This window comes from Carassius carassius, chromosome 8, assembly GCF_963082965.1.
Source record: "Carassius carassius chromosome 8, fCarCar2.1, whole genome shotgun sequence".
Classification (NCBI taxonomy): domain Eukaryota; kingdom Metazoa; phylum Chordata; class Actinopteri; order Cypriniformes; family Cyprinidae; genus Carassius; species Carassius carassius.
The window spans coordinates 34,640,473-34,653,865 of NC_081762.1; the positions used below are offsets into that span (position 1 = coordinate 34,640,473).

Genomic DNA, 13,393 nt, shown 5'->3' on the forward strand with positions numbered 1-13,393 from the left:
ACCTGTGGCTCCTCCCAAAACTTTTGGATGGATCATTCGGAAGCCGAAAAGAGCTAGCTCTCCCCGTCGGTGAATCGAACCCCGGTCTTCCGCGTGACAGGCAGAGATACTGTCCACTATACTAACGAGGAGCTGCGCATGCTGCCGTTTCTCCCCCACCCGACGCTACTGCACCGACATAACTGAACAATGCATGGTTTTTTCTGACGCTGACACAGCCCTAGCACCGTCAAATTCCGGATGGACCCATCATTAGCTAAAGTCGCATAACATTTGGAACACTACCCGTTGCAGGGGTCATTGTTTGGACTCTTTTTTTTTTTTTTTTTTTTTAAATTGCGCTTTAAACAAAAAGGATTGTGCCAATGCAACTGAACAACATTAATTAGGAACACAGTGCGTCAATAAAGCAAAATGACAGTTAAAGGCATTTCGTCTTTGAAATCGGTGATGTCATCATTCAGCTAAGTTCAGTTTAAATAGTATCTGTGCAATAATTTGCAATCAAGTCAACGATATCGCTGTACATGAAGTGTCCCCAGCTATGCCTGCCAGAGGCGACAGAGGCAAGGAACCAAAACTCAATCGGTGAAAAAATGGAGAAAAAACCCGGTGAGAAACCAGGCTCAGTCGGGGAGACAGTTCTCCTCTGGTCAGAAGAAACCAGCAAATCAGCTCCAGGCTGCAGAAAAGTCAGACTGTGCAGAAAAATCATCTGTTTCCTGTGGTCTTGTCCTGGTGGTCGTCTGAGACAAGGTCTTTACAGGGGATCTGTATCTGGGGCTCATCTAGTTGTCCCGGTCTCCGCTGTGTTTCAGGGCCATAGAGGTCCTTTCTAGGTGTTGATCAACCATCTTGTCTGGATACTGACTGGATCCGGGTGACTGAAGCGGCCCACTGATCTGGATACAGACTGGATCTGGTGGCTACGGTGACCTCGGAATAAGGGATTTCTTTAAAAGACTCTTTTATTCATATAAGATTTTCTCCAACTTTTCAGATGGAGGCATGAGAAAGAGATTGCCTTGATTGGGCTTGTGGTTATTGGTGGACCGAGTGGACTTTTGTGAGTTTTACTCCTCCCTTTTGGAGTGGGGGGGGGGGGGCTGACGAAACGCATGTGGGCAGGCGTCGTCACCCTTGATGACCCTTGGCGAGCGTAGTGGTTTACCAGAGGCAGCGCACAGGCCGGAGTGGTCGTAGACACAGCTCGAGTTTCTCTTCATTATCGCATAAATCTTTCGCCTTTTACTAAAGATTTCCGTGGAGGGGAACTTTTGCGAGTGACCTGTATTTTTGGGTGCTCTGCTCACAGCAGAGCTATATCGAAATGTCAAGAGCAGAATCAATTTGGCCGTCCGCCAACACGCTGCAGGAGGGCGTGCCACTGGTCTTCGTCTGTATTTGCACTCTCTGCGTTTGCGCTGTCAGCACTTAATGTTTATTTAGCTGGCATGGGAAGGCAGCACTTTCTTGTACGTGACGGGATGCAAACTCTGGAAGGCTCTCTTTAGTGACGGGTCCAAACAAAGATCTCATCAGCTCCTCTAGCCCTATCGGCGACTCGTGCACTTCGAGCCTTCTTAGCGACGGCGCAAGTGGCTGACTGCTGACTGCGTTGGTGGTATAGTGGTGAGCATAGCTGCCTTCCAAGCAGTTGACCCGGGTTCGATTCCCGGCCAACGCATGTCCTTTGGCTCGGGCTGATGTCGAAGCAGAACTCCTTCTGTGACCTGTGGCTCCTCTCAAAACTTTTGGATGGATCATTCGGAAGCCGAAAAGAGCTAGCTCTCCCCGTCGGTGAATCGAACCCCGGTCTTCCGCGTGACAGGCAGAGATACTGTCCACTATACTAACGAGGAGCTGCGCATGCTCCCGTTTCTCCCCCAACCGACGCTACTGCACCGACATAACTGAACAATGCATGGTTTTTTCTGACGCTGACACAGCCCTAGCACCGTCAAATTCCGGATGGACCCATCATTAGCTAAAGTCGCATAACATTTGGAACACTACCCGTTGCAGGGGTCATTGTTTGGACTCTTTTTTTTTTTTTTTTTTTTTTAAATTGCGCTTTAAACAAAAAGGATTGTGCCAATGCAACTGAACAACATTAATTAGGAACACAGTGCGTCAATAAAGCAAAATGACAGTTAAAGGCATTTCGTCATTGAAATCGGTGATGTCATCATTCAGCTAAGTTCAGTTTAAATAGTATCTGTGCAATAATTTGCAATCAAGTCAACGATATCGCTGTACATGAAGTGTCCCCAGCTATGCCTGCCAGAGGCGACAGAGGCAAGGAACCAAAACTCGATCGGTGAAAAAATGGAGAAAAAACCCGGTGAGAAACCAGGCTCAGTCGGGGAGACAGTTCTCCTCTGGTCAGAAGAAACCAGCAAATCAGCTCCAGGCTGCAGAAAAGTCAGACTGTGCAGAAGAATCATCTGTTTCCTGTGGTCTTGTCCTGGTGGTCATCTGAGACAAGGTCTTTACAGGGGATCTGTATCTGGGGCTCATCTAGTTGTCCCGGTCTCCGCTGTGTTTCAGGGCCATAGAGGTCCTTTCTAGGTGTTGATCAACCATCTTGTCTGGATACTGACTGGATCCGGGTGACTGAAGCGGCCCACTGATCTGGATACAGACTGGATCTGGTGGCTACGGTGACCTCGGAATAAGGGATTTCTTTAAAAGACTCTTTTATTCATATAAGATTTTCTCCAACTTTTCAGATGGAGGCATGAGAAAGAGATTGCCTTGATTGGGCTTGTGGTTATTGGTGGACCGAGTGGACTTTTGTGAGTTTTACTCCTCCCTTTTGGAGTGGGGGGGGGGCTGACGAAACGCATGTGGGCAGGCGTCGTCACCCTTGATGACCCTTGGCGAGCGTAGTGGTTTACCAGAGGCAGCGCACAGGCCGGAGTGGTCGTAGACACAGCTCGAGTTTCTCTTCATTATCGCATAAATCTTTCGCCTTTTACTAAAGATTTCCGTGGAGGGGAACTTTTGCGAGTGACCTGTATTTTTGGGTGCTCTGCTCACAGCAGAGCTATATCGAAATGTTAAGAGCAGAATCAATTTGGCCGTCCGCCAACACGCTGCAGGAGGGCGTGCCACTGGTCTTCGTCTGTATTTGCACTCTCTGCGTTTGCGCTGTCAGCACTTAATGTTTATTTAGCTGGCATGGGAAGGCAGCACTTTCTTGTACGTGACGGGATGCAAACTCTGGAAGGCTCTCTTTAGTGACGGGTCCAAACAAAGATCTCATCAGCTCCTCTAGCCCTATCGGCGACTCGTGCACTTCGAGCCTTCTTAGCGACGGCGCAAGTGGCTGACTGCTGACTGCTGACTGCGTTGGTGGTATAGTGGTGAGCATAGCTGCCTTCCAAGCAGTTGACCCGGGTTCGATTCCCGGCCAACGCATGTCCTTTGGCTCGGGCTGATGTCGAAGCAGAACTCCTTCTGTGACCTGTGGCTCCTCCCAAAACTTTTGGATGGATCATTCGGAAGCCGAAAAGAGCTAGCTCTCCCCGTCGGGGAATCGAACCCCGGTCTTCCGCGTGACAGGCGGAGATACTGTCCACTATACTAACGAGGAGCTGCGCATGCTGCCGTTTCTCCCCCAACCGACGCTACTGCACCGACATAACTGAACAATGCATGGCTTTTTCTGACGCTGACACAGCCCTAGCACCGTCAAATTCCGGATGGACCAATCATTAGCTAAAGTCGCATAACATTTGGAACACTACCCGTTGCAGGGGTCATTGTTTGGAATCTTTTTTTTAAATTGCGCTTTAAACAAAAAGGATTGTGTCAATGCAACTGAACAACATTAATTAGGAACACAGTGCGTCAATAAAGCAAAATGACAGTTAAAGGCATTTCGTCATTGAAATCGGTGATGTCATCATTCAGCTAAGTTCAGTTTAAATAGTATCTGTGCAATAATTTGCAATCAAGTCAACGTTATCGCTGTACATGAAGTGTCCCCAGCTATGCCTGCCAGAGGCGACAGAGGCAAGGAACCAAAACTCGATCGGTGAAAAAATGGAGAAAAAACCCGGTGAGAAACCAGGCTCAGTCGGGGAGACAGTTCTCCTCTGGTCAGAAGAAACCAGCAAATCAGCTCCAGGCTGCAGAAAAGTCAGACTTGCAGAAGAATCATCTGTTTCCTGTGGTCTTGTCCTGGTGGTTGTCTGAGACAAGGTCTTTACAGGGGATCTGTATCTGGGGCTCGTCTAGTTGTCCCGGTCTCCGCTGTGTTTCAGGGCCATAGAGGTCCTTTCTAGGTGTTGATCAACCATCTTGTCTGGATACTGACTGGATCCGGGTGACTGAAGCGGCCCACTGATCTGGATACAGACTGGATCTGGTGGCTACGTTGACCTCGGAATAAGGGATTTCTTTAAAAGACTCTTTTATTCATATAAGATTTTCTCCAACTTTTCAGATGGAGGCATGAGAAAGAGATTGCCTTGATTGGGCTTGTGGTTATTGGTGGACCGAGTGGACTTTTGTGAGTTTTACTTCTCCCTTTTGGAGTGGGGGGGGGGGGCTGACGAAACGCATGTGGGCAGGCGTCGTCACCCTTGATGACCCTTGGCGAGCGTAGTGGTTTACCAGAGGCATCGCACAGGCCGGAGTGGTCGTAGACACAGCTCGAGTTTCTCTTCATTGTCGCATAAATCTTTCGCCTTTTACTAAAGTTTTCCATGGAGGGGAACTTTTGCGAGTGACCTGTATTTTTGGGTGCTCTGCTCACAGCAGAGCTACATCGAAATGTCAAGAGCAGAATCAATTTGGCCGTCCGCCAACACGCTGCAGGAGGGCGTGCCACTGGTCTTCGTCTGTATTTGCACTCTCTGCGTTTGCGCTGTCAGCACTTAATGTTTATTTAGCTGGCATGGGAAGGCAGCACTTTCTTGTACGTGACGGGATGCAAACTCTGGAAGGCTCTCTTTAGTGACGGGTCCAAACAAAGATCTCATCAGCTCCTCTAGCCCTATCGGCGACTCGTGCACTTCGAGCCTTCTTAACGACGGCGCAAGTGGCTGACTGGTGACTGCGTTGGTGGTATAGTGGTGAGCATAGCTGCCTTCCAAGCAGTTGACCTGGGTTCGATTCCCGGCCAACGCATGTCCTTTGGCTCGGGCTGATGTCGAAGCAGAACTCCTTCTGTGACCTGTGGCTCCTCCCAAAACTTTTGGATGGATCGTTCGGAAGCCGAAAAGAGCTAGCTCTCCCCGTCGGGGAATCGAACCCCGGTCTTCCGCGTGACAGGCGGAGATACTGTCCACTATACCAAGGAGGAGCTGCGCATGCTGCCGTTTCTCCCCCAACCGACGCTACTGCACCGACATAACTGAACAATGCATGGCTTTTTCTGACGCTGACACAGCCCTAGCACCGTCAAATTCCGGATGGACCCATCATTAGCTAAAGTCGCATAACATTTGGAACACTACCCGTTGCAGGGGTCATTGTTTGGACTCTTTTTTTTTTTTTAAATTGCGCTTTAAACAAAAAGGATTGTGTCAATGCAACTGAACAACATTAATTAGGAACACAGTGCGTCAATAAAGCAAAATGACAGTTAAAGGCATTTCGTCATCGAAATCGGTGATGACATCATTCAGCTAAGTTCAGTTTAAATAGTATCTGTGCAATAATTTGCAATCAAGTCAACGTTATCGCTGTACATGAAGTGTCCCCAGCTATGCCTGCCAGAGGCGACAGAGGCAAGGAACCAAAACTCGATCGGTGAAAAAATGGAGAAAAAACCCGGTGAGAAACCAGGCTCAGTCGGGGAGACAGTTCTCCTCTGGTCAGAAGAAACCAGCAAATCAGCTCCAGGCTGCAGAAAAGTCAGACTTGCAGAAGAATCATCTGTTTCCTGTGGTCTTGTCCTGGTGGTTGTCTGAGACAAGGTCTTTACAGGGGATCTGTATCTGGGGCTCGTCTAGTTGTCCCGGTCTCCGCTGTGTTTCAGGGCCATAGAGGTCCTTTCTAGGTGTTGATCAACCATCTTGTCTGGATACTGACTGGATCCGGGTGACTGAAGCGGCCCACTGATCTGGATACAGACTGGATCTGGTGGCTACGTTGACCTCGGAATAAGGGATTTCTTTAAAAGACTCTTTTATTCATATAAGATTTTCTCCAACTTTTCAGATGGAGGCATGAGAAAAAGATTGCCTTGATTGGGCTTGTGGTTATTGGTGGACCGAGTGGACTTTTGTGAGTTTTACTTCTCCCTTTTGGAGTGGGGGGGGGGGGGCTGACGAAACGCATGTGGGCAGGCGTCGTCACCCTTGATGACCCTTGGCGAGCGTAGTGGTTTACCAGAGGCATCGCACAGGCCGGAGTGGTCGTAGACACAGCTCGAGTTTCTCTTCATTGTCGCATAAATCTTTCGCCTTTTACTAAAGTTTTCCATGGAGGGGAACTTTTGCGAGTGACCTGTATTTTTGGGTGCTCTGCTCACAGCAGAGCTACATCGAAATGTCAAGAGCAGAATCAATTTGGCCGTCCGCCAACACGCTGCAGGAGGGCGTGCCACTGGTCTTCGTCTGTATTTGCACTCTCTGCGTTTGCGCTGTCAGCACTTAATGTTTATTTAGCTGGCATGGGAAGGCAGCACTTTCTTGTACGTGACGGGATGCAAACTCTGGAAGGCTCTCTTTAGTGACGGGTCCAAACAAAGATCTCATCAGCTCCTCTAGCCCTATCGGCGACTCGTGCACTTCGAGCCTTCTTAACGACGGCGCAAGTGGCTGACTGGTGACTGCGTTGGTGGTATAGTGGTGAGCATAGCTGCCTTCCAAGCAGTTGACCTGGGTTCGATTCCCGGCCAACGCATGTCCTTTGGCTCGGGCTGATGTCGAAGCAGAACTCCTTCTGTGACCTGTGGCTCCTCCCAAAACTTTTGGATGGATCGTTCGGAAGCCGAAAAGAGCTAGCTCTCCCCGTCGGGGAATCGAACCCCGGTCTTCCGCGTGACAGGCGGAGATACTGTCCACTATACCAAGGAGGAGCTGCGCATGCTGCCGTTTCTCCCCCAACCGACGCTACTGCACCGACATAACTGAACAATGCATGGCTTTTTCTGACGCTGACACAGCCCTAGCACCGTCAAATTCCGGATGGACCCATCATTAGCTAAAGTCGCATAACATTTGGAACACTACCCGTTGCAGGGGTCATTGTTTGGACTCTTTTTTTTTTTTTAAATTGCGCTTTAAACAAAAAGGATTGTGTCAATGCAACTGAACAACATTAATTAGGAACACAGTGCGTCAATAAAGCAAAATGACAGTTAAAGGCATTTCGTCATTGAAATCGGTGATGTCATCATTCAGCTAAGTTCAGTTTAAATAGTATCTGTGCAATAATTTGCAATCAAGTCAACGATATCGCTGTACATGAAGTGTCCCCAGCTATGCCTGCCAGAGGCGACAGAGGCAAGGAACCAAAACTCGATCGGTGAAAAAATGGAGAAAAAACCCGGTGAGAAACCAGGCTCAGTCGGGGAGACAGTTCTCCTCTGGTCAGAAGAAACCAGCAAATCAGCTCCAGGCTGCAGAAAAGTCAGACTGTGCAGAAGAATCATCTGTTTCCTGTGGTCTTGTCCTGGTGGTCGTCTGAGACAAGGTCTTTACAGGGGATCTGTATCTGGGGCTCATCTAGTTGTCCCGGTTTCCGCTGTGTTTCAGGGCCATAGAGGTCCTTTCTAGGTGTTGATCAACCATCTTGTCTGGATACTGACTGGATCCGGGTGACTGAAGCGGCCCACTGATCTGGATACAGACTGGATCTGGTGGCTACGGTGACCTCGGAATAAGGGATTTCTTTAAAAGACTCTTTTATTCATATAAGATTTTCTCCAACTTTTCAGATGGAGGCATGAGAAAGAGATTGCCTTGATTGGGCTTGTGGTTATTGGTGGACCGAGTGGACTTTTGTGAGTTTTACTGCTCCCTTTTGGAGTGGGGGGGGGGCTGACGAAACGCATGTGGGCAGGCGTCGTCACCCTTGATGACCCTTGGCGAGCGTAGTGGTTTACCAGAGGCAGCGCACAGGCCGGAGTGGTCGTAGACACAGCTCGAGTTTCTCTTCATTGTCGCATAAATCTTTCGCCTTTTACTAAAGATTTCCGTGGAGGGCAACTTTTGCGAGTGACCTGTATTTTTGGGTGCTCTGCTCACAGCAGAGCTACATCGAAATGTCAAGAGCAGAATCAATTTGGCCGTCCGCCAACACGCTGCAGGAGGGCGTGCCACTGGTCTTCGTCTTTATTTGCACTCTCTGCGTTTGCGCTGTCAGCACTTAATGTTTATTTAGCTGGAATGGGAAGGCAGCACTTTCTTGTACGTGACGGGATGCAAACTCTGGAAGGCTCTCTTTAGTGACGGGTCCAAACAAAGATCTCATCAGCTCCTCTAGCCCTATCGGCGACTCGTGCACTTCGAGCCTTCTTAGCGACGGCGCAAGTGGCTGACTGCTGACTGCGTTGGTGGTATAGTGGTGAGCATAGCTGCCTTCCAAGCAGTTGACCCGGGTTCGGTTCCTGGCCGATGCAAGTCCTTTGGCTCGGGCTGATGTCGAAGCAGAACTCCTTCTGTGACCTGTGGCTCCTCCCAAAACTTTTGGATGGATCATTCGGAAGCCGAAAAGAGCTAGCTCTCCCCATCGGGGAATCGAACCCCGGTCTTCCGCGTGACAGGCAGAGATACTGTCCACTATACTAACAAGGAGCTGCGCATGCTGCCGTTTCTCCCCCAACCGACACTACTACACCGACATAACTGAACAATGCATGGCTTTTTCTGACGCTGACACAGCCCTAGCACCGTCAAATTCCGGATGGACCCATCATTAGCTAAAGTCGCATAACATTTGGAACACTACCCGTTGCAGGGGTCATTGTTTGGACTCTTTTTTTTTTTGTTTTTTTTTTTTAAATTGCGCTTTAAACAAAAAGGATTGTGTCAATGCAACTGAACAACATTAATTAGGAACACAGTGCGTCAATAAAGCAAAATGACAGTTAAAGGCATTTCGTCATTGAAATCGGTGATGTCATCATTCAGCTAAGTTCAGTTTAAATAGTATCTGTGCAATAATTTGCAATCAAGTCAACGATATCGCTGTACATGAAGTGTCCCCAGCTATGCCTGCCAGAGGCGACAGAGGCAAGGAACCAAAACTCGATCGGTGAAAAAATGGAGAAAAAACCCGGTGAGAAACCAGGCTCAGTCGGGGAGACAGTTCTCCTCTGGTCAGAAGAAACCAGCAAATCAGCTCCAGGCTGCAGAAAAGTCAGACTGTGCAGAAGAATCATCTGTTTCCTGTGGTCTTGTCCTGGTGGTCGTCTGAGACAAGGTCTTTACAGGGGATCTGTATCTGGGGCTCATCTAGTTGTCCCAGTCTCCGCTGTGTTTCAGGGCCATAGAGGTCCTTTCTAGGTGTTGATCAACCATCTTGTCTGGATACTGACTGGATCCGGGTGACTGAAGCGGCCCACTGATCTGGATACAGACTGGATCTGGTGGCTACGTTGACCTCGGAATAAGGGATTTCTTTAAAAGACTCTTTTATTCATATAAGATTTTCTCCAACTTTTCAGATGGAGGCATGAGAAAGAGATTGCCTTGATTGGGCTTGTGGTTATTGGTGGACCGAGTGGACTTTTGTGAGTTTTACTTCTCCCTTTTGGAGTGGGGGAGGGGGGGGGCTGACGAAACGCATGTGGGCAGACCTGTATTTTTGGGTGCTCTGCTCACAGCAGAGCTACATCGAAATGTCAAGAGCAGAATCAATTTGGCCGTCCGCCAACACGCTGCAGGAGGGCGTGCCACTGGTCTTCTTCTGTATTTGCACTCTCTGCGTTTGCGCTGTCAGCACTTAATGTTTATTTAGCTGGCATGGGAAGGCAGCACTTTCTTGTACGTGACGGGATGCAAACTCTGGAAGGCTCTCTTTAGTGACGGGTCCAAACAAAGATCTCATCAGCTCCTCTAGCCCTATCGGCGACTCGTGCACTTCGAGCCTTCTTAACGACGGCGCAAGTGGCTGACTGGTGACTGCGTTGGTGGTATAGTGGTGAGCATAGCTGCCTTCCAAGCAGTTGACCTGGGTTCGATTCCCGGCCAACGCATGTCCTTTGGCTCGGGCTGATGTCGAAGCAGAACTCCTTCTGTGACCTGTGGCTCCTCCCAAAACTTTTGGATGGATCGTTCGGAAGCCGAAAAGAGCTAGCTCTCCCCGTCGGGGAATCGAACCCCGGTCTTCCGCGTGACAGGCGGAGATACTGTCCACTATACTAATGAGGAGCTGCGCATGCTGCCGTTTCTCCCCCAACCGACGCTACTGCACCGACATAACTGAACAATGCATGGCTTTTTCTGACGCTGACACAGCCCTAGCACCGTCAAATTCCGGATGGACCCATCATTAGCTAAAGTCGCATAACATTTGGAACACTACCCGTTGCAGGGGTCATTGTTTGGACTCTTTTTTTTTTTTAAATTGCGCTTTAAACAAAAAGGATTGTGTCAATGCAAATGAACAACATTAATTAGGAACACAGTGCATCAATAAAGCAAAATGACAGTTAAAGGCATTTCGTCATTGAAATCGGTGATGTCATCATTCAGCTAAGTTCAGTTTAAATAGTATCTGTGCAATAATTTGCAATCAAGTCAACGATATCGCTGTACATGAAGTGTCCCCAGCTATGCCTGCCAGAGGCGACAGAGGCAAGGAACCAAAACTCGATCGGTGAAAAAATGGAGAAAAAACCCGGTGAGAAACCAGGCTCAGTCGGGGAGACAGTTCTCCTCTGGTCAGAAGAAACCAGCAAATCAGCTCCAGGCTGCAGAAAAGTCAGACTGTGCAGAAGAATCATCTGTTTCCTGTGGTCTTGTCCTGGTGGTCGTCTGAGACAAGGTCTTTACAGGGGATCTGTATCTGGGGCTCATCTAGTTGTCCCGGTCTCCGCTGTGTTTCAGGGCCATAGAGGTCCTTTCTAGGTGTTGATCAACCATCTTGTCTGGATACTGACTGGATCCGGGTGACTGAAGCGGCCCACTGATCTGGATACAGACTGGATCTGGTGGCTACGTTGACCTCGGAATAAGGGATTTCTTTAAAAGACTCTTTTATTCATATAAGATTTTCTCCAACTTTTCAGATGGAGGCATGAGAAAGAGATTGCCTTGATTGGGCTTGTGGTTATTGGTGGACCGAGTGGACTTTTGTGAGTTTTACTTCTCCCTTTTGGAGTGGGGGAGGGGGGGGGGGGGGGGCTGACGAAACGCATGTGGGCAGACCTGTATTTTTGGGTGCTCTGCTCACAGCAGAGCTACATCGAAATGTCAAGAGCAGAATCAATTTGGCCGTCCGCCAACACGCTGCAGGAGGGCGTGCCACTGGTCTTCTTCTGTATTTGCACTCTCTGCGTTTGCGCTGTCAGCACTTAATGTTTATTTAGCTGGCATGGGAAGGCAGCACTTTCTTGTACGTGACGGGATGCAAACTCTGGAAGGCTCTCTTTAGTGACGGGTCCAAACAAAGATCTCATCAGCTCCTCTAGCCCTATCGGCGACACGTGCACTTCGAGCCTTCTTAACGACGGCGCAAGTGGCTGACTGGTGACTGCGTTGGTGGTATAGTGGTGAGCATAGCTGCCTTCCAAGCAGTTGACCTGGGTTCGATTCCCGGCCAACGCATGTCCTTTGGCTCGGGCTGATGTCGAAGCAGAACTCCTTCTGTGACCTGTGTCTCCTCCCAAAACTTTTGGATGGATCGTTCGGAAGCCGAAAAGAGCTAGCTCTCCCCGTCGGGGAATCGAACCCCGGTCTTCCGCGCGGGAGCCGAAAATAGTTAAGCTTAACTTCTCTTAACTTTTCCCATTCATTCTCTATGGTAGTGCTTAACACTACGGATGCAATATATTTGTGGCCACACGTAGATTTCCTGGCGCTGTTTCGCTTCTTCCGTGGCGGGGAATTCAAACAGCAGATACTCATCTGTCAATCATTCGCTCTGAAGGAGAGGAGACGCGTTTTACGATCGGAGATTTCTTCACGAAATTGTTTTGTTTGAACAACATACGCTGCCAAACTCCCAACAAGCAGGTAAAGTGAATTATGTGTTTCTTTTAAAAAAACTAAACCAAAAAAAAAACTTACAATTAATTACTTATTATATTATCATATAATCATACTTATGTGATTAATTATAGCAACTGTTTTGAATGTTATGTGATTTTCAAGACTTTAGTGCAAATATATAAATATATATATATATATATATATATATAATTGTCAACATGTACTGTGTGGTACAATTTCAAAATAACTATTTCCTATATATATATATATATATATATATAAAAATTGTCAACATTTACTGTGTGGTACAACTTAAAATAACTATTTCCTATGTTAAATTAACTTTATTCCTGTGATGCAAAGCTGAATTCTTCAGCATCATTTATACTCTTCAGTGTGTCATATGATCCAGAAATCATTATTTATATGATTATTTGCTCACAAAACATTTCTTATTGTAATCAATGTTGATATTATCATTGTCACTACAATGATGAAAGCACATTATTTTCGGAAGGTTGACGTGATGCTGAAGACTGGAGTAATAATTCAGAAAATTCAGCTTTTCATAACAGGAATAAATTACAATGATTAGAAAATATATTCAAAAATAAAAAAATAAAAAAAAAATTGTAAAAATAAAGACACACACACACACACACACACACACACACATACATACATATATATATATATATATATATAATGAATTATAAAATACATTTGATATATTTAATTTGAATCTATATTTCAGGAATGTTAAGATGATGCATGCTGTGTCAAGACCCATCCACCCGTCTCACTCCACCATAACATCACACCAGACACTGAAGGGAAGGGTTTCTTCCGGATGCAGGTAAATAAATAATTCATACAGGCACTTATGTGTGTAAACTGTCTGTCTCATATGTGCACACAACACCAAGACATTATATTTTAATAAAGTAATGCTGTTAATCTTCTGTAGAACACCACACCATCTGCCATAACTGCGTCCCTCGTTCAGCTCACACTGGACCCCTCAGAACGGCTGGTCTTCGTGTTGGACCATAGATGGACAGATCTGTTGAGAACTGCCTCTCTTGAACATCTCTTGGCAACGCAACATAGGAGCAAGGATCTTCTTAAACAGGTCGAAGGCTTGTTTTATTTTCTGTGTCTTCCACAAATTGTATTATTATTAATATTATTGTAGCTGTTGTTGTTTAGTCTACAATTTTAAATTATTTAATTGATTTCCATTTGTTAAATAAAACATCAGAAGTATTGGCCTTGTT

General features: G+C 47.2%; 8 non-coding genes across 8 annotated transcripts; 7 read left to right on the forward strand and 1 right to left on the reverse strand.

Annotated features, from left to right (window-relative positions):
• Positions 1-1,207: 1,207 nt before the first annotated feature.
• LOC132146157 (U5 spliceosomal RNA) lies at positions 1,208-1,322 on the forward strand. The gene has a single exon (XR_009434896.1). It is a non-coding gene; the product is annotated as a U5 spliceosomal RNA (small nuclear RNA).
• Positions 1,323-1,615: 293 nt separating this feature from the next.
• trnag-ucc (transfer RNA glycine (anticodon UCC)) lies at positions 1,616-1,687 on the forward strand. The gene has a single exon. It is a non-coding gene; the product is annotated as a tRNA-Gly (tRNA).
• A 1,249-nt stretch (positions 1,688-2,936) lies between these two features.
• LOC132146158 (U5 spliceosomal RNA) lies at positions 2,937-3,051 on the forward strand. Its single transcript, XR_009434897.1, has one exon. It is a non-coding gene; the product is annotated as a U5 spliceosomal RNA (small nuclear RNA).
• Positions 3,052-3,351: 300 nt separating this feature from the next.
• Positions 3,352-3,423, forward strand: trnag-ucc (transfer RNA glycine (anticodon UCC)). The gene has a single exon. It is a non-coding gene; the product is annotated as a tRNA-Gly (tRNA).
• Positions 3,424-3,526: 103 nt separating this feature from the next.
• trnad-guc (transfer RNA aspartic acid (anticodon GUC)) lies at positions 3,527-3,598 on the reverse strand. The gene has a single exon. It is a non-coding gene; the product is annotated as a tRNA-Asp (tRNA).
• A 1,061-nt stretch (positions 3,599-4,659) lies between these two features.
• Positions 4,660-4,774, forward strand: LOC132146076 (U5 spliceosomal RNA). The gene has a single exon (XR_009434825.1). It is a non-coding gene; the product is annotated as a U5 spliceosomal RNA (small nuclear RNA).
• A 1,607-nt stretch (positions 4,775-6,381) lies between these two features.
• Positions 6,382-6,496, forward strand: LOC132146077 (U5 spliceosomal RNA). Its single transcript, XR_009434826.1, has one exon. It is a non-coding gene; the product is annotated as a U5 spliceosomal RNA (small nuclear RNA).
• Positions 6,497-8,101: 1,605 nt separating this feature from the next.
• Positions 8,102-8,216, forward strand: LOC132145903 (U5 spliceosomal RNA). The gene has a single exon (XR_009434663.1). It is a non-coding gene; the product is annotated as a U5 spliceosomal RNA (small nuclear RNA).
• Positions 8,217-13,393: the final 5,177 nt, after the last annotated feature.